Below are 15,548 nucleotides of genomic sequence, written 5' to 3'. Positions count from 1 at the left end.
AATATTTTTGTATTTTGAAAATTTTAAGATCAAAACACACCAAAAATATTTTTGTACTTTATCAAATATTCAAACAAAAATCAACAGAAACCCCAATTTAAACTACCATAAGCAGTACATATATTTGTGAGTTCGAGTAGTGAATCATATTGACTTATAATGTCCTAACCAACATTTCAGATTTGACATTATTATGCACATAACTCGATGATGATTGCAAATATAATTGTCCACTTTAAACTTTATACAGATCCGTCGGCAGCCTTAAGATACGTTTTAAGGTTCAATTAAGCACCAACTTCCAGTCAGAGTTTTTATATCTTTATACAGTGAATTTCACATGTATATATTTTTCTTTCTTGAAATGATCTAGCTATGACCCATGCAAAAATAACAAAAAGAAATAAAAACAGAATGTTAAAGTTTTCCCTTAAGATCGGTATTACCATATGTAGATTAGGTTTCATTTTAACAAAATAAAAAGATACAATAAGTGGAAATTGTACATGGCCTTAACCTCCGGTTCGATACATGACTTTCACACATTTGTGCTTATATTATACGCAAAGAATATCCAAGGCTTGTATGAAGCACCAAGAAAATAAAGCAGAGATCTTAGGCCTTAACACTCAGATCGGTATTACTACACACAGAGAGAATGCAATACTTAACCAAAAATAAAGAACAAATAAAGTTAATTTTTTTGTAGAATAAAAAGAAAAATTAGCTGAATTTCTTTGCAAAATGAACATATATATACACAGCAAGCTTTAAGCTTTTCGGTACTTAAAACATATATTAACTCCGCATCAAGAGGAAATACCACTAGATTTAGCTAGAAATTTAGGTTTATATTTTTTTAGCACCTATATGATTTGTTAAGCCTATCATCTGGCAATTAACTTTATGGCATTTTTAGTTAGTTTTTCCACGTGTTAGATCCGATATGTTAATGTGCTATCATTTTCTCTTTTTGCTTCAAAAACTCATTTTGAGGAGTATTTTTCAATGTTTTTGAATTTTTATATATTTCAAACAGAAAATCACACTATTTTTGTATTTTCCCTCCAAAAATCAAAAACTAAAGAAAAAGAAAAAAAATATAATTAAATAAAAATGTTTAACCGAGCTTTTGAATTTCATTCAAAGTTTTTAAACCATTTAAACCAAGCAAATATGTAAATCTCGTTTTGTTAAATGCTTTGGTAAAAAGGTCATCTTTTTGAAAATTTGTGTGAATCTTTTTAAGATTAATTAATTTCTTTTCATAGCAATCACGGATAAAATGATAACGCATTTCAATATGTTTCATTTTAGAGTGATGAACGAGGATTTTAGTAATACATATCGCAACAGAATTATCAATAAAAATGGGAGTAGTAAAAAATTTCAAACGTAATCCCTAAAGTGTTTTTGGATCTACAAACCGGTTTCCTATTAATTGACATCCTACTGTGGTAGACTTGAAGTTAATTTTGCACCTTCCATAGTCTGAATATGTGTAAGTAGTAAGATCGAAACTCTCATCCATGGAATACCATAACCCGATGTTAGGATTACTACCCCTCAGGTAATGGAAAATATGCTTAACAGCTGCCATATGAGTCACTCGGGGACTCGATTGATACCTAGTGTACAAGCAAACAACAAATATTATATCAGCGCAAGATGCAGTTAAGTACATTAATGAACCAATCATAGCACGATAGAGGGTCGGATCAACGATATCCACTAATTCGTCCGATAACAAATTGTGACCCATGGGAAGAGAAGTCTAGGGAAGTTTTTTTTGCTGTTATCCTGAATCGGCTAAATACATCATTCACATACTTGGTCTGTTGAATGAAAATGCCAGAATCAGACTGGTGAACCTGCAATCACAAGAAGAAATTCATCTCTCGCATTGAGCTCATCTCGAATTTAGTCTGCATAATCTTCTTGACACTACTAGAAAATAGGGAACTTTCCTAAAAAATGTTTCCGACAAAATATCAACAAACGCAATTTCCTACAAATTATAAACATTTTTCTGACAAAATAAGAAAAACTTACATTTCCAACAATTTTTCAAGAAAATTTCAACAAAAAAAACATTTGTCGGAATTTTGTTGCTAGTGGTAAAAGGATTCTGACACCTTACCGACCATTTTTCCATTTATTTTCTAATCTATTTGGTGAAATTAGAAAATCATTCGATGTTTTGTCAGAAAGTTGTCAAAACTTCTATACACTTTCCGATATGTTTCCGACAAATATAACAAAAAAATATTATTCCTTTTTATTAAGATTGTTAACAAATGTAATTGATTGATTTAAAAAATAATAAGTTAATATTTTTTAACGTTTGTCGGAAAACTGTCGAAATTTATTAAACTTTCCGACAAGTTTCCGACAAATGTTAAAAAAAATATTTTACTTTTATAAGATCATTAATAAATCTAATTGACTAAATAAATAAGAAAAAAATAATTAAAAAGTATAAATAAATTAATACTTTATTATATAAAACTTATTAATTATAAAGAATGGAAGGAGAAGCAGTGGATTACACGTGGTGTGGAGAAGCGGCGAATTACAGGTGGTGTGGTATACATATTTCGTTGCAGGATGTACAGCTGTTGATGCACAATATCTCCCGATATTGTATATTTATAAATAGCATAAATAAATTTTTAAAACGTTGTTTATGATTTAGTATTACTAATTAAATATACTAGAAACCAAATAATTTATGATTGTTATTAGCACATTATTAATAGATAAAGTTTTAATTACGAATTATTTTCACTTGCATAATGTATGTATAATTTGTAAAGGCATATGCGTTGTGTTAGCTTATGTTATATAAGCGTGATGTGTTAGTGCGTGCATGCATGTGTGTGAGTGTGCGTTATGTGTATGCGTATGTGCTAGTAGTCTATGTGTATATGACATGTATGCTTATGTACAAGCGTGTGCGTTAGTGTATGGATGTGTATGGGTATATGCATATAGGGAGAGGATCATGAGAGAACTCCATTTTATGAAGAGAACTAGAGAACTAATAATGAATTATTTCTAATTTAATTAAAAAAAATATTTTTAAAATTTTTTTTCTTTCATCCTTCTTATATGTTGTTATTCTTCATCACAAAAAAATATAAAAATAAAAAAAATAAAAAAAATAAAAAATTAACGAGTAATGCATATATGAAATACACCGGCTTTTTTTATAATGCATATGTGCAATAGTGTGCATTTTGATATTTGAAATAGTGTTGAATAGCATATATATAGTTGTTTGTATTGTTTATTTGCAATAGTGTTATATTATATACAAAAATTAAAAAAAATCGATATAGTGCATATGTGCATTAGTGTTGTCTTACATATATGCGATAATGTGTTTTGCATACAATTATTAGTGTCGTATTTGCATATATATTCAATAATGTGTATTGGATAATGCAATTGTGTTGTATTATATGCAATAAAACACTATTGTATATATGAAATAGGCATTAGTGCACATATGCACTACAGTACTACACCGACAAGGTTTTTTTTAGTATCAATATCATCTTATTAGAATGAGGAAAGAAAAAAAAATCACAAAATATTTTTTGAAAAAATAGTTAAAAATAATTTTTTAGTAGTTCTCTAGTTCTCTCTTTAAGAGTAGTTCTCTCTAGATCCCACCCCTATGCATATATATGTAGATATTAGTATATGTGTATGTATAAGCTTGTGGATAATGCGTGTTAGTGTATATGTGTATGGGTTAGTGTGGTTGTGTATGTATGCAGAGGTGGATGCATAATTTTTTTGTACGGGAGCACAATACGGCGACTGACGGGTTTGTGGCGGCAGTGGGGTGACGTGACATTGTGTGAGGCAGATTACAGTAATGAGAAGTCGAGTGGGCAATCGTGTCTGGTAGGCAGAATTTGATTCATCATGTATGGGTGTGTATGTTAGTGTGTGTATATGTATGAGCGTGTGTATGCGTTAGTCTATGTACATGTGCTAGTGTGTGTGTATGCGTATAGATACGCACGCGAGTATTTACATCGTTGATTTTTCAATAACCCTAAGGGCCTGTTCGTTTCAAGGATTTGTAAGGAATTCTAAGGAATGGGATTTTAAATCCCATGAATTGATATGTTCGTTTCATTAAATGAAAGAATGAGAATGGAAACTAAATCTCATCAAATCCACATTTCATGGGATTTTAAAATCCTACATATTTGAAAGGATTGTTAAGGATTTTCTTATTAACAATAAAAACCCTTCCAAAATAAATTCAAAAAAATTAATAAAAAATTCATAACTCAAAATATAAATTAAAAACGAAAAATGTAAAAAAACTAAAACGTTTCCGCCTTTGCCCTCCTTCTTAAAAAAAACACCCAATAATGAAGAAGATTCCAGTTCCAATACATATTAACCAACCAAACACATGATAGGGATTCTCAAACATTCCATTCAATTCCATTCGAAATTCCAATTCCAATTCCTATTCCAATTCCAAATCCTTAAAAAAAAGTCCGTGAAGCGAACGCGCCTACGAAACACTTATGTCCAACAATCTCCCTCAACCGCCATCGATCCAACACTTATGCCCAACAATCACCCTCAACCGCCATCGATCCAATACTTATGCCTAATAATCTCCCTCAACCGCCATCGATCCAACACTTATGCCCAACAATCTCCCTCAACCGCCATCGATCCAACACTTATGCCCAACAATCTCCCTCAACCGCCATCGATCCAACACTTATGCCCAACAATCTCCCTCAACCGCCATCGATCCAACAGTCGCCGACATCAACACACCTCCGTCACCATCACAAGTGTGACATTCGTCAATTTCGGGTCAATTTTGTTATGTAAACCCAACCCGTTTGTAACCCGAACATTTCAAATATATAAAATATTGGATTTTGTCATTTAAAATATATAAAATATATAAAATATTGTTTTTTTTATATTATGCATTGTTTGACCATTTAAACATACCCATATTTATGCAAACCATAAAAGAATCTTTATACCCAACCCTTCACTCCTTCCCTATATATACACACCCATCTTCTTCATTTTACTCTTGCTACATCTCCAAAAACTCTCTCAAAACTCCATAGATTCAAGGTTGTTATTTCTTATGTATTCTTGAAGTTTTGACTTCTCAAGTCAAACTAACTATAGTATTTCATTCTAACTTGTTCATCTAACATTACTAACTCTTGAATATGGTGGTACAACATATATATAATACACACCCCTTGTTTCCTTTATTTGTTACTTCACCGACTCTGGTTGGTTAAGTTTCGAATGTCATAAGGCAAGGCTTCATGGGGGACTTCGTGTTCTTGATATATATTTACACACGCATAACTTATTATACATATCACTTATGACTAACTTCTAACCCTTTAGTTTGTTCATCTTATTTACAAGTTCCATGGTGTGGGTTTGTATAAGACTAACCTCGGTTTAACCGAAACTAGTCCAAACCGGAAACCGAACTTTTGTTTACTAGTTTTGTTAAAATAGTTGTTTAAACATGTTTATTGCTAGATTTGAGTTTCAATAATCATTTTTACAAGTTCTTTGATATTAAGCATATGGAATCCATCTATGAACTCGTTGCGAGATGGAAATCGAACTAAACCGAAACTTTTGCTTAAAAGACTTGTAGTTAACTTTTTTTGTTGTAAAATTTAAATTTTCTTCATTTATAAACCAATATACAAGTTCTATGATATTTGGGCATGTAGAAACCATCTATGAACTATTTGTGAGATGGAGACCGAACCAAACCGAACTATACCGACTTTTACTCGCTTAAGACACACAAGTGTGTTTTTAGCTATCAAGACTTGTATATTTCATTAAAAAATAGTTTACAAACTGATTTTAATTATTTTCTTAAGTACCTGGAATAGTTAGATCCAACTTGATCTCATAACATAGTTTGGACCGACAAAACCGAACACTCGCTTAACGTGCGTTGTTAGTTCTAAACAATAGATCTACATACTTGGTTAAGTGTTAGTATGTTTTAATGAGTTATCTCATAACAATTAATATTTTGGAAAGTTGACTTCGGGTTTGACCATTTGTCAAGACCCGAACCGACAACCCGAACACTTGTTAAAAACCCGTTTTAGTATCTTTAGCCTAATGGAACTTGCATTTTAGCATTTTCCCCACCTTATTACTTAACATTGGTTAAGTAAATATTGAGGTTAGATACTTTAACCCGGTTTTGAGCAAACTTACATTTTTTAAAAGGGTTATTATTATAAATTCTTAAATAGTTACATTTTAAACCTTGAACTTTAATTGATTAGTTTTTGCAACAATTATTTTGTTTAAAGATCTTCAAGACAACCTTTCTAAATCCAAGACTTTCTTTTATTTAGGCTTCATACGTTAAACTCGTCGTTCCGGAAAATCTCCAAATAATCAATCTTTCAAGTTTATTACTTGAACGTGAGTAACTTCATACCCCGTTTTCTATCTTTATTTTGGGGGTGACATTTCAACTTATCTTAACTAAATGTTTTATAGTTGGGTCTTAAACCACAAACGTTGTTGTATTCCTTACTTGAATAATTGCTCGATTTGGTGTTCTATGCTTATTTGACTATGTGTTTATCGCTTTTGGATGGTGGAACTATAAATCCTAGACCATTTGGCAACCCCTCATGGCAAGGTTTCGTTAACGTAATGCAATTAACGATAACTATAAAATCCTAAACTATTTAGCAACCCCTTATAGTTGGGTGTCGCTAACTTGTTAACGATAACTATTTATCCAAGTTTATAGCTATTATTTATGGTTTTGTATACTAGTTTTGTGGCTTTTCATACTATATATCTATTGTTCAAACTTATGAATTGCTCACCAACCTTTGTTTTGGTAAACTTTATTTTATGAAATGTTACAGGTTTGCATCTAGGTTGATTATGGAGTTCGGTGAAGAAAATGTCACAAATACCGTTAGGATATTAGCAAAAATGAACAATATTTGATTTGCTATATTTTGTTATATTTTGTTGTATTTGAGTTATGAATATTTGGTTATGTGACATTTTCGATGTTGTGAAATGAAATGAGTTTGTTAAATATTGTCGCTTTAAATAGTGTCATGCGCTTATGAGCAATCGTTGCACCCCGGCATGTTCCGCCGCCTTTGGTCGGGGTGTGACAGATTGGTATCAGAGCCATGACAATTAAGATAGGTGGTTAGACGTAACGACCTAGAATTGTTATGCTTAGGGTCCTATACGTGTGTTCATACGTGTTTACTCTATCTAATTGTTCATATCGCATGTTTATTTATTAACTTGTTTAAAATTCACCAATATCCTAAATGATCACATACACACACTTTCATAGTATTTCCAAGGTATCCTTACCATAAAACGCAAAAAGTAGATTTTCATTGTGTTTTATGGATTACAAGATTAACTTGGATCCCGTTGTTTCAAATCCCTTAAATGTTGCGTTTATTTCGGGTTTGTAGCCATCGTAGGAAACGAGAATTTATAAAATGACCATTTGACAAAAAGATTCCAAGAATCGAAGGTGATTTACTTACCTGGGATGGTTGAGTTATAATTCTCGTTTTCTAGGCCATAAATCGTGTTATAAATGTCAATACTTTAAGTAGTCGAATGCGAGCGTTCTGGTCGCCATCCTAATTTTCGGTGTTAAAACAATAGAACTACGGTGATTTCGTGGACTAGTGTTTTGACATAACGTTGTATCTCGATTTATTGTGTTATTATCGTTATTTGAGTCGAAAACATGAAAAAGTTTCGGTGGTTCGTACACATGTTTAGACTCCAATATGTTGTTTTATAAAACTTTTTAGTGTTGAAATATCAAGTCATGGTGGTTCATGCACGATTTTTCCAACTCTATAAATCTCAAAATCTCAAATTTTTAAGCTTTAAATTCTCAAAAAAAAAAAAAAAAAAAACCATTTACTATTGTTTTCGGTTTTGTTATTTATAAACAAAGTTTTATATTTTATCTAACACTAACATCTTCTCTATACTAACTCTAGGATTCACAAATCAAAAATCGAAATCTTATTTTATTTTATACACCTTTATATTCATTTCCTTTTTACCCAAAAACTTATCCCATTTTCTTTATAATTTTTTAGCATGCCTCCGCTAAGACGCCAACCGCGCAAGAACTCTACTCGACGTATGGCCGCCATCATCGCCAAGCAAATGGCCGCTGTGATTCCCGAACTAATAACCCAAATACAAGCAAACCAACCCGCACCCTGTTGTTGCACCTATTGAGCCCAAACCCGCATCCTACTTGCTTAAACAATTTACTAGTGCCAACCTGTCCGAATTCTATGGAACCAACTGTAAGACTACGTTGTTGCAGTGGTTCGAATATGTGGAGAATGTGTTTTTACACAGCGAATACCCCGAAGCGAAAAAGATAAACTTCGCTTCAAGCATGTTTAGGGGAACCGCCCTAACTTGGTGGGGTAGTGTCATGCACCTCTAAGGTACGGATGTGGCCATGGCTCTTCCATGGGCCGAGCTCAAGGCGCTGATGAAGAAGAAATTATGTCCTAAACACGAGCTCCAAAAGCTTGAGGTAGAATTTTGGGACCTAAAACAAGAAGGTGGTGATAACGCCGCTTACTCGCTCCGTTTCCACGAGCTAAGCGTTCTTGTACCTCACTTGGTCACCCCAACCGAACGTGAAATTGACAAATATATTGGGGGTTTACCGATGAAAATCCGGGACTCAGTCATGAGTAGCAAACCCGCGAACCTTGAGGAAGCCATCACGTTAGCCGGTTGGCTATCAGAAAATCACGTGAAGGAGGGTACCCTAACCCTCAAGAAAACAATCGAGAAAGCCAAAATCGAGCCCGCTCCCCAAGCCAAGATTGAACCTGCACCACAAGCTATAAACTACTCCAACTCCTCCCGACACAACAACAACAACAAGAAGAAACCCAAGACTAATTACCGAAACTTTGCCGTCACCCAACCTCAACCACCACAACAAGCCCAAACTCTTCCCCAAAACCGAAAACCTTATATTGGTAACTCCCCACTATGTAACACTTGCCAACTTCACCACCCAACGAACTCGCCGTGTCGCCATTGTACAATTTGTAACCGATTTGGTCACTTCCCCAACACATGCCGATCCACCCAACGAAACCAACCCAACCAACAAAACCCACCAACCCAACCGAGGAACTTTCCCCAAAATGCCCAAAACCGCTATGAACCATACCCATCAAACCAACCCCAACAACCCCGAGCTTGCTTTAATTGTGGTGATCCCAACCATTCCCGCCAAAATTGCCCACGTTTAGCTTTTGCCAACCAAGCTCAAACCGTAACCATACCATACTACCAAACACAAGCTTACCAAGTTCAAACTTACCAACCCCAAATTCCCTAACTCAATGCACCACTCATCCAACCCATCCAAGTACCACCTACACCTCCACAACAAGCACATCAAGTCAACCATGGTAATCAAGGGCGGGCGTTTATGATGAATGCAAATCAAGCTCAAGTGGAAAACGATGTTGTGAACGGTATGTTTTTGGTGAACTATCATTTGGCTTCTATTTTATTTGATACCGGTGCCGATAGAAGTTTTATTTCTTTGAAATTTGAGTCGAAACTTGCGATGCCTCGAACTAAGCTTTCCCGACCGTTCTCTGTTGAAGTTGCCAATGGCAATTCTATTACCATCAATTCCGTCGTCCGCGATTGCTCTCTTATTCTTTCTAAGCATAAATTCTCCCTTGATATCATCCCGATGCAAATGGGTAGCTTCGATGTCATAGTAGGCATGGATTGGTTGTCTTTGCACCGTGCCGAAGTCGTTTGTTTTGATAAATTCATTCGCATTCCGCTTGTCAACGGCAAGGTTCTTAAGGTCTTTGGAAACACAACGTCTCGAAGGCTAAAACTCATGTCGTGTGCTCAATCGCAAAAGTACTTACGCCAAAACTACGTTCCGTTTTTAGCTCTCTCGGTGACAAAAGACAAAAAGGAAAGGAAGATCCAAGATATTCCTATTGTTCGTGATTTCCTTGATGTCTTTCCCGATGATGTTACCCGTCTTCCTCCCGTTCGTCCGATTGAATTCCAAATCGATCTTGTGCCCGGCGCGATGCCCGTGGCCAAGGCTTCTTATCGTCTAGCCCCGTCGGAAATGCAAGAACTATCAAACCAACTCGAAGAACTTTCCGATAAAGGCTTCGTTCGTCCAAGCTCTTCTCCTTGGGGCGCTCCTGTTCTCTTCGTGAAAAAGAATGATGGTTCGTTTCGTATGTGCATCGATTATCGAGAACTCAACAAACTTACTATTAAAAATCGTTATCCATTGCCACGTATCGACGACTTATTCGACCAACTTCAAGGCGCAACTTGTTTCTCCAAAATTGATCTTCGATCGGGTTATCATCAATTGCGTTTTCGCGAAGAAGACATTCCAAAAACCGCTTTCCGTACTCGATATGGACATTTCGAATTTTTGGTTATGCCCTTCGGGTTAACAAATGCACCCGCGGTGTTTATGGACCTCATGAACCGCGTTTGTAAACCATTCCTTGATAAATTCGTTATTGTCTTTATTGATGACATCCTTATCTTCTCTAAATCCAAAGCTGAACATGAACATCATTTGCGTTCCATTCTCGAGCTCCTTAGAAACGAACAACTCTATGCCAAATTCTCCAAATGTGAATTTTGGCTCGAGGAAGTTCAATTTTTGGGACATATCGTAAACGACAAAGGTATTCATGTTGATCCCGCTAAAATTGAGGCTGTTAAGGATTGGAAAACTCCAACGACTCCCACGGAAATTCTATTCTTCCTCGGTTTGGCCGGATATTATCGGCGTTTCATTCGGAATTTTTCCAAGATCTCTTTGCCTCTTACCTCTCTCACCCATAAGGGACAACCCTTCGATTGGGGTTCGAAGCAAGAGGAAGCCTTTTGTACTCTCAAAGACATGCTTTGCAATGCTCCTATTCTAACTCTTCCCGATGGAAACGATGATTTTGTTGTATTTTGTGATGCATCCCATCAAGGACTTGGTTGTGTTCTCATGCAACGAGGTCAAGTCATCGCATACGCATCAAGGCAACTTAAGGTCAACGAGAAGAACTATATGACTCACGATCTCGAACTTGGTGCCGTCGTTTTCGCTCTCAAAATATGGAGACATTACTTTTATGGAACAAAATGTGTGGTTTTTACCGATCATAAAAGCCTTCAACACATTTTTGACCAAAAAGATCTCAACATGAGACAACGACGATGGGCCGAATTACTTAGTGATTACGACTGCGAGATTCGCTACCACCCCGGTAAAGCGAATGTTGTCGCCGACGCCCTAAGTCGAAAAGTTAATGTTAAATCCGTTCTGCTTCTAAGCGTCATTGTTCAAACCGATCTTCAAATTCGTATCTTTCAAGCTCAACGCACCTCCGTTGAAGAAGGTAACATGTATGGCGAAATGTCATGTGGAGCCGAACTTCAACTCGAAACCAAAACCGATGGTCTTTTGTATTTTCTCAATCGTTTGTGGGTTCCCGATCGCGATGACCTTCGTACTTGTATTCTCGACGAAGCTCATAATTCGCACTATTCCGTTCATCCCGGTTCAGATAAGATGTACTTCGATCTTCGTGCTACCTTTTGGTGGCCGGGTAAGAAAAAGGACGTAGCGTTGTTTGTATCTAAATGTCTTACTTGCTCGAAAGTCAAAGCCGAACATCAAAGACCTTTTGGCCTACCCGAGCAACCACCGATTCCCGTTTGGAAATGGGAAGACATTGCTATGGACTTTATCACCAAATTAGACAAAACCCAAAAAGGCAACGATAGCATTTGGGTGATCATCGATAGATTAACCAAATCTGCTCATTTCATTCTGATCCGCGAGAAGTATTCTGTCAAGCAGCTTGCTCAAATCTATGTTCGGGAAATCGTGTGCCGACACGGTTTGCCATTGTCTATCATCTCCGACCGCGATGCCTATTTTACCTCTCATTTTTGGTGTTCACTTCAAGAAGCTTTGGGAACACGTTTCAATCTTAGCACCGCTTATCATCCTCAAACGGACGGTCAATCCGAACGTACAATCCAAACACTCGAGGATATGCTACGAGCATGTGTTCTTGATTTCGGTGGGAATTGGGATTCTCATCTTCCGTTCATCGAGTTCTCCTACAACAATAGCTACCACTCTAGAATTGATGTGGCTCCTTTTCAAGCTCTTTACGGTCGTAAATGTCGTTCCCCGATTTGTTGGAACGAAATCGGTGAAGCTCAAATCACGGGACCCGAAATGGTCCAAGAAGCCACCGACGTCATTGATCAAATCCGTAAAAATCTCCTAACCTCTAGAAATCGTCAAAAGAGTTACGCCGACAAACGGCGAAAACCGATCGAATTTAATGTTGACGATCTTGTCCTTCTAAAAGTATCTCCTTGGAAGGGGGTAGTTCGTTTTGGAAAGAAGGGTAAACTAGCTCCTCGTTTCGTTGGTCCTTTTAAAATTCTTGAGGGTGTTGGGAAAGTAGCGTATCGACTTGAACTACCGCAAGAAATTGCCGGTGTTCATCCGACATTTCATGTTTTGAATCTCAAAAAGTGCCTAGCCGAGGGTAATCTTCATATACCCCTCGATGAAGTTCATGTTGATGAGTCTATGATTATGGTTGAACGACCCGTTGAGATTATGGATCGCAACAAGAAGAAAACCAAGCGTAGTCGTATTCGGTTAGTAAAAGTTCGTTGGGAATCACGGCGTGGCGCGGAGTTTACTTGGGAGCGAGAATACGCAATGAAAGAGAAGTATCTACATTTGTTTGCATCGTCGTCTTCATCTTAATTCCGGGACGAAATTTCCTAAAGTAGGGAATACTGTGACATTCGTCAATTTTGGGTCACTTTTGTTATGTAAACCCGACCCGTTTGTAACCCGAACATTTCAAATATATAAAATATTGGATCTTGTCATTTAAAATATATAAAATATATAAAATATTGTTTTTTTATATTAGGCATTGTTTGACCAATTAAACATACCCATTTTTATACAAACCATAAAAGAATCTTTATACCCAACCCTTCACTCCTTCCCTATATATACACACCCATCTTCTTCATTTTACTCTTGCTACATCTCCAAAAACTCTCTCAAAACACCATAGATTCAAGGTTGTTATTTCTTATGTATTCTTGAAGTTTTGACTTCTCAAGTCAAACTAACTATAGTCTTTCATTCTAACTTGTTCATCTAACATTACTAACTCTTGAATATGGTGGTACAACATATATATAATACACACCCCTTGTTTCCTTTATTTGTTACTTCACCGACTCTGGTTGGTTAAGTTTCGAATGTCATAAGGCAAGGCTTCATGGAGGACTTCGTGTTCTTGATATATATTTACACACACATAACTTATTATACATATCACTTATGACTAACTTCTGTCCCTTTAGTTTGTTCATCTTATTTACAAGTTCCATGGTGTGGGTTTGTATAAGACTAACCTCGGTTTAACCGAAACTAGTCCAAACCGGAAACCGAACTTTTGTTTACTAGTTTTGTTAAAATAGTTGTTTAAACATGTTTATTGCTAGATTTGAGTTTCAATAATCATTTTAACAAGTTCTTTGATATTAAGCATATGGAATCCATCTATGAACTCGTTGGGAGATGGAAACCGAACTAAACCGAAACTTTTGCTTAAAAGACTTGTAGTTAACTTTTTTTGTTGTAAAATTTAAGTTTTCTTCATTTATAAACCAATATACAAGTTCTATGATATTTGGGCATGTAGAAACCATCTATGAACTATTTGTGAGATGGAGACCGAACCAAACCGAACTATACCGACTTTTACTCGCTTAAGACACACAAGTGTGTTTTTAGCTATCAAGACTTGTATATTTCTTTAAAAAATAGTTTACAAACTGATTTTAATTATTTTCTTAAGTACTTGGAATAGTTGGATCCAACTTGATCTCATAACATAGTTTTGACCGACAAAACCGAGCACTCGCTTAACGTGCGTTGTTAGTTCTAAACAATAGATCTACATACTTGGTTAAGTGTTAGTATGTTTTAATGAGTTATCTCATAACAATTAATATTTTGGAAAGTTGACTTTGGGTTTGACCATTTGTCAAGACCCAAACCGACAACCCGAACACTCGTTAAAAACCCGTTTTAGTATCTTTAGCCTAATGGAACTTGCATTTTAGCATTTTCCCCACCTTATTACTTAACATTGGTTAAGTAAATATTAAGGTTAGATACTTTAACCCGGTTTTGAGCAAACTTACATTTTTTAAAAGGGTTATTATTATAAATTCTTAAATAGTTACATTTTAAACCTTGAACTTTAATTGATTAGTTTTTGCAACAATTATTTTATTTAAAGATCTTCAAGACAACCTTTCTAAATCCAAGACTTTCTTTTATTTAGGCTTCATACGTTAAACTCGTCGTTCCGGCAAATCTCCAAATAATCAATCTTTCAAGTTTATTACCTGAACGTGAGTAACTTCATACCCCGTTTTCTATCTTTCATTTTGGGGGTGACATTTCAGCTTATCTAAACTAAATGTTTTATAGTTGGGTCTTAAACCACAAACGTTGTTGTATACCTTACTTGAATAATTGCTCGATTTGGTGTTCTATGCTTATTTGACTATGTGTTTATCGCTTTTGGATGGTGGAACTATAAATCCTAGACCATTTGGCAACCCCTCATGGCAAGGTTTCGTTAACGTAATGCAATTAACGATAACTATAAAATCCTAAACTATTTAGCAACCCCTTATAGTTGGGTGTCGCTAACTTGTTAGCGATAACTATTTATCCAAGTTTATAGCTATTATTTATGGTTTTGTATACTAGTTTTGTGGCTTTTCATACTATATATCTATTGTTCAAACTTATGAATTGCTCACCAACCTTTGTTTTGGTAAACTTTATTTTATGAAATGTTACAGGTTTGCATCTAGGTTGATTATGGAGTTCGGTGAAGAAAACGTCACAAATACCGTTAGGATATTAGCAAAAATGAACAATATTTGATTTGCTATATTTTGGTGTATTTGAGTTATGAATATTTGGTTATGTGACATTTTCGATGTTGTGAAATGAAATGAGTTTGTTAAATATTGTCGCTTTAAATAGTGTCATGCGCTTATGAGCAATCGTTGCACCCTGGCATGTTCCGCCGCCTTTGGTCGGGGTGTGACAACAAGCATCAACAACGAGCCTCCGCAACCTCCCGGAAAAACGTAGAATGCCGCTCCCCTCGTTTTTCACAGGTTTATTTTAGCAATGATCAATTAGACTTTGAAATTGATCCAATTAATAATCAATTTGAAGTTTCAATTGATTAATTTTGAGTTATGAGTGATGGGTTTTAACATTGAATGTATTAGAATTTAAAGATGAATGTTTTAGGGCTTTTACCTGAACGCTCTAAGGTTTAACTATGAACGTTTTAGGGTTGGGA

The sequence above is a fragment of the Bidens hawaiensis genome, unplaced genomic scaffold (genome assembly GCF_021521415.1).
Source record: "Bidens hawaiensis isolate Kalapana, Puna unplaced genomic scaffold, B.hawaiensis_p1.1 tig00026854_1, whole genome shotgun sequence".
Taxonomy (NCBI): Eukaryota; Viridiplantae; Streptophyta; class Magnoliopsida; order Asterales; family Asteraceae; genus Bidens; species Bidens hawaiensis.
This window is presented reverse-complemented; position numbering follows the sequence as displayed.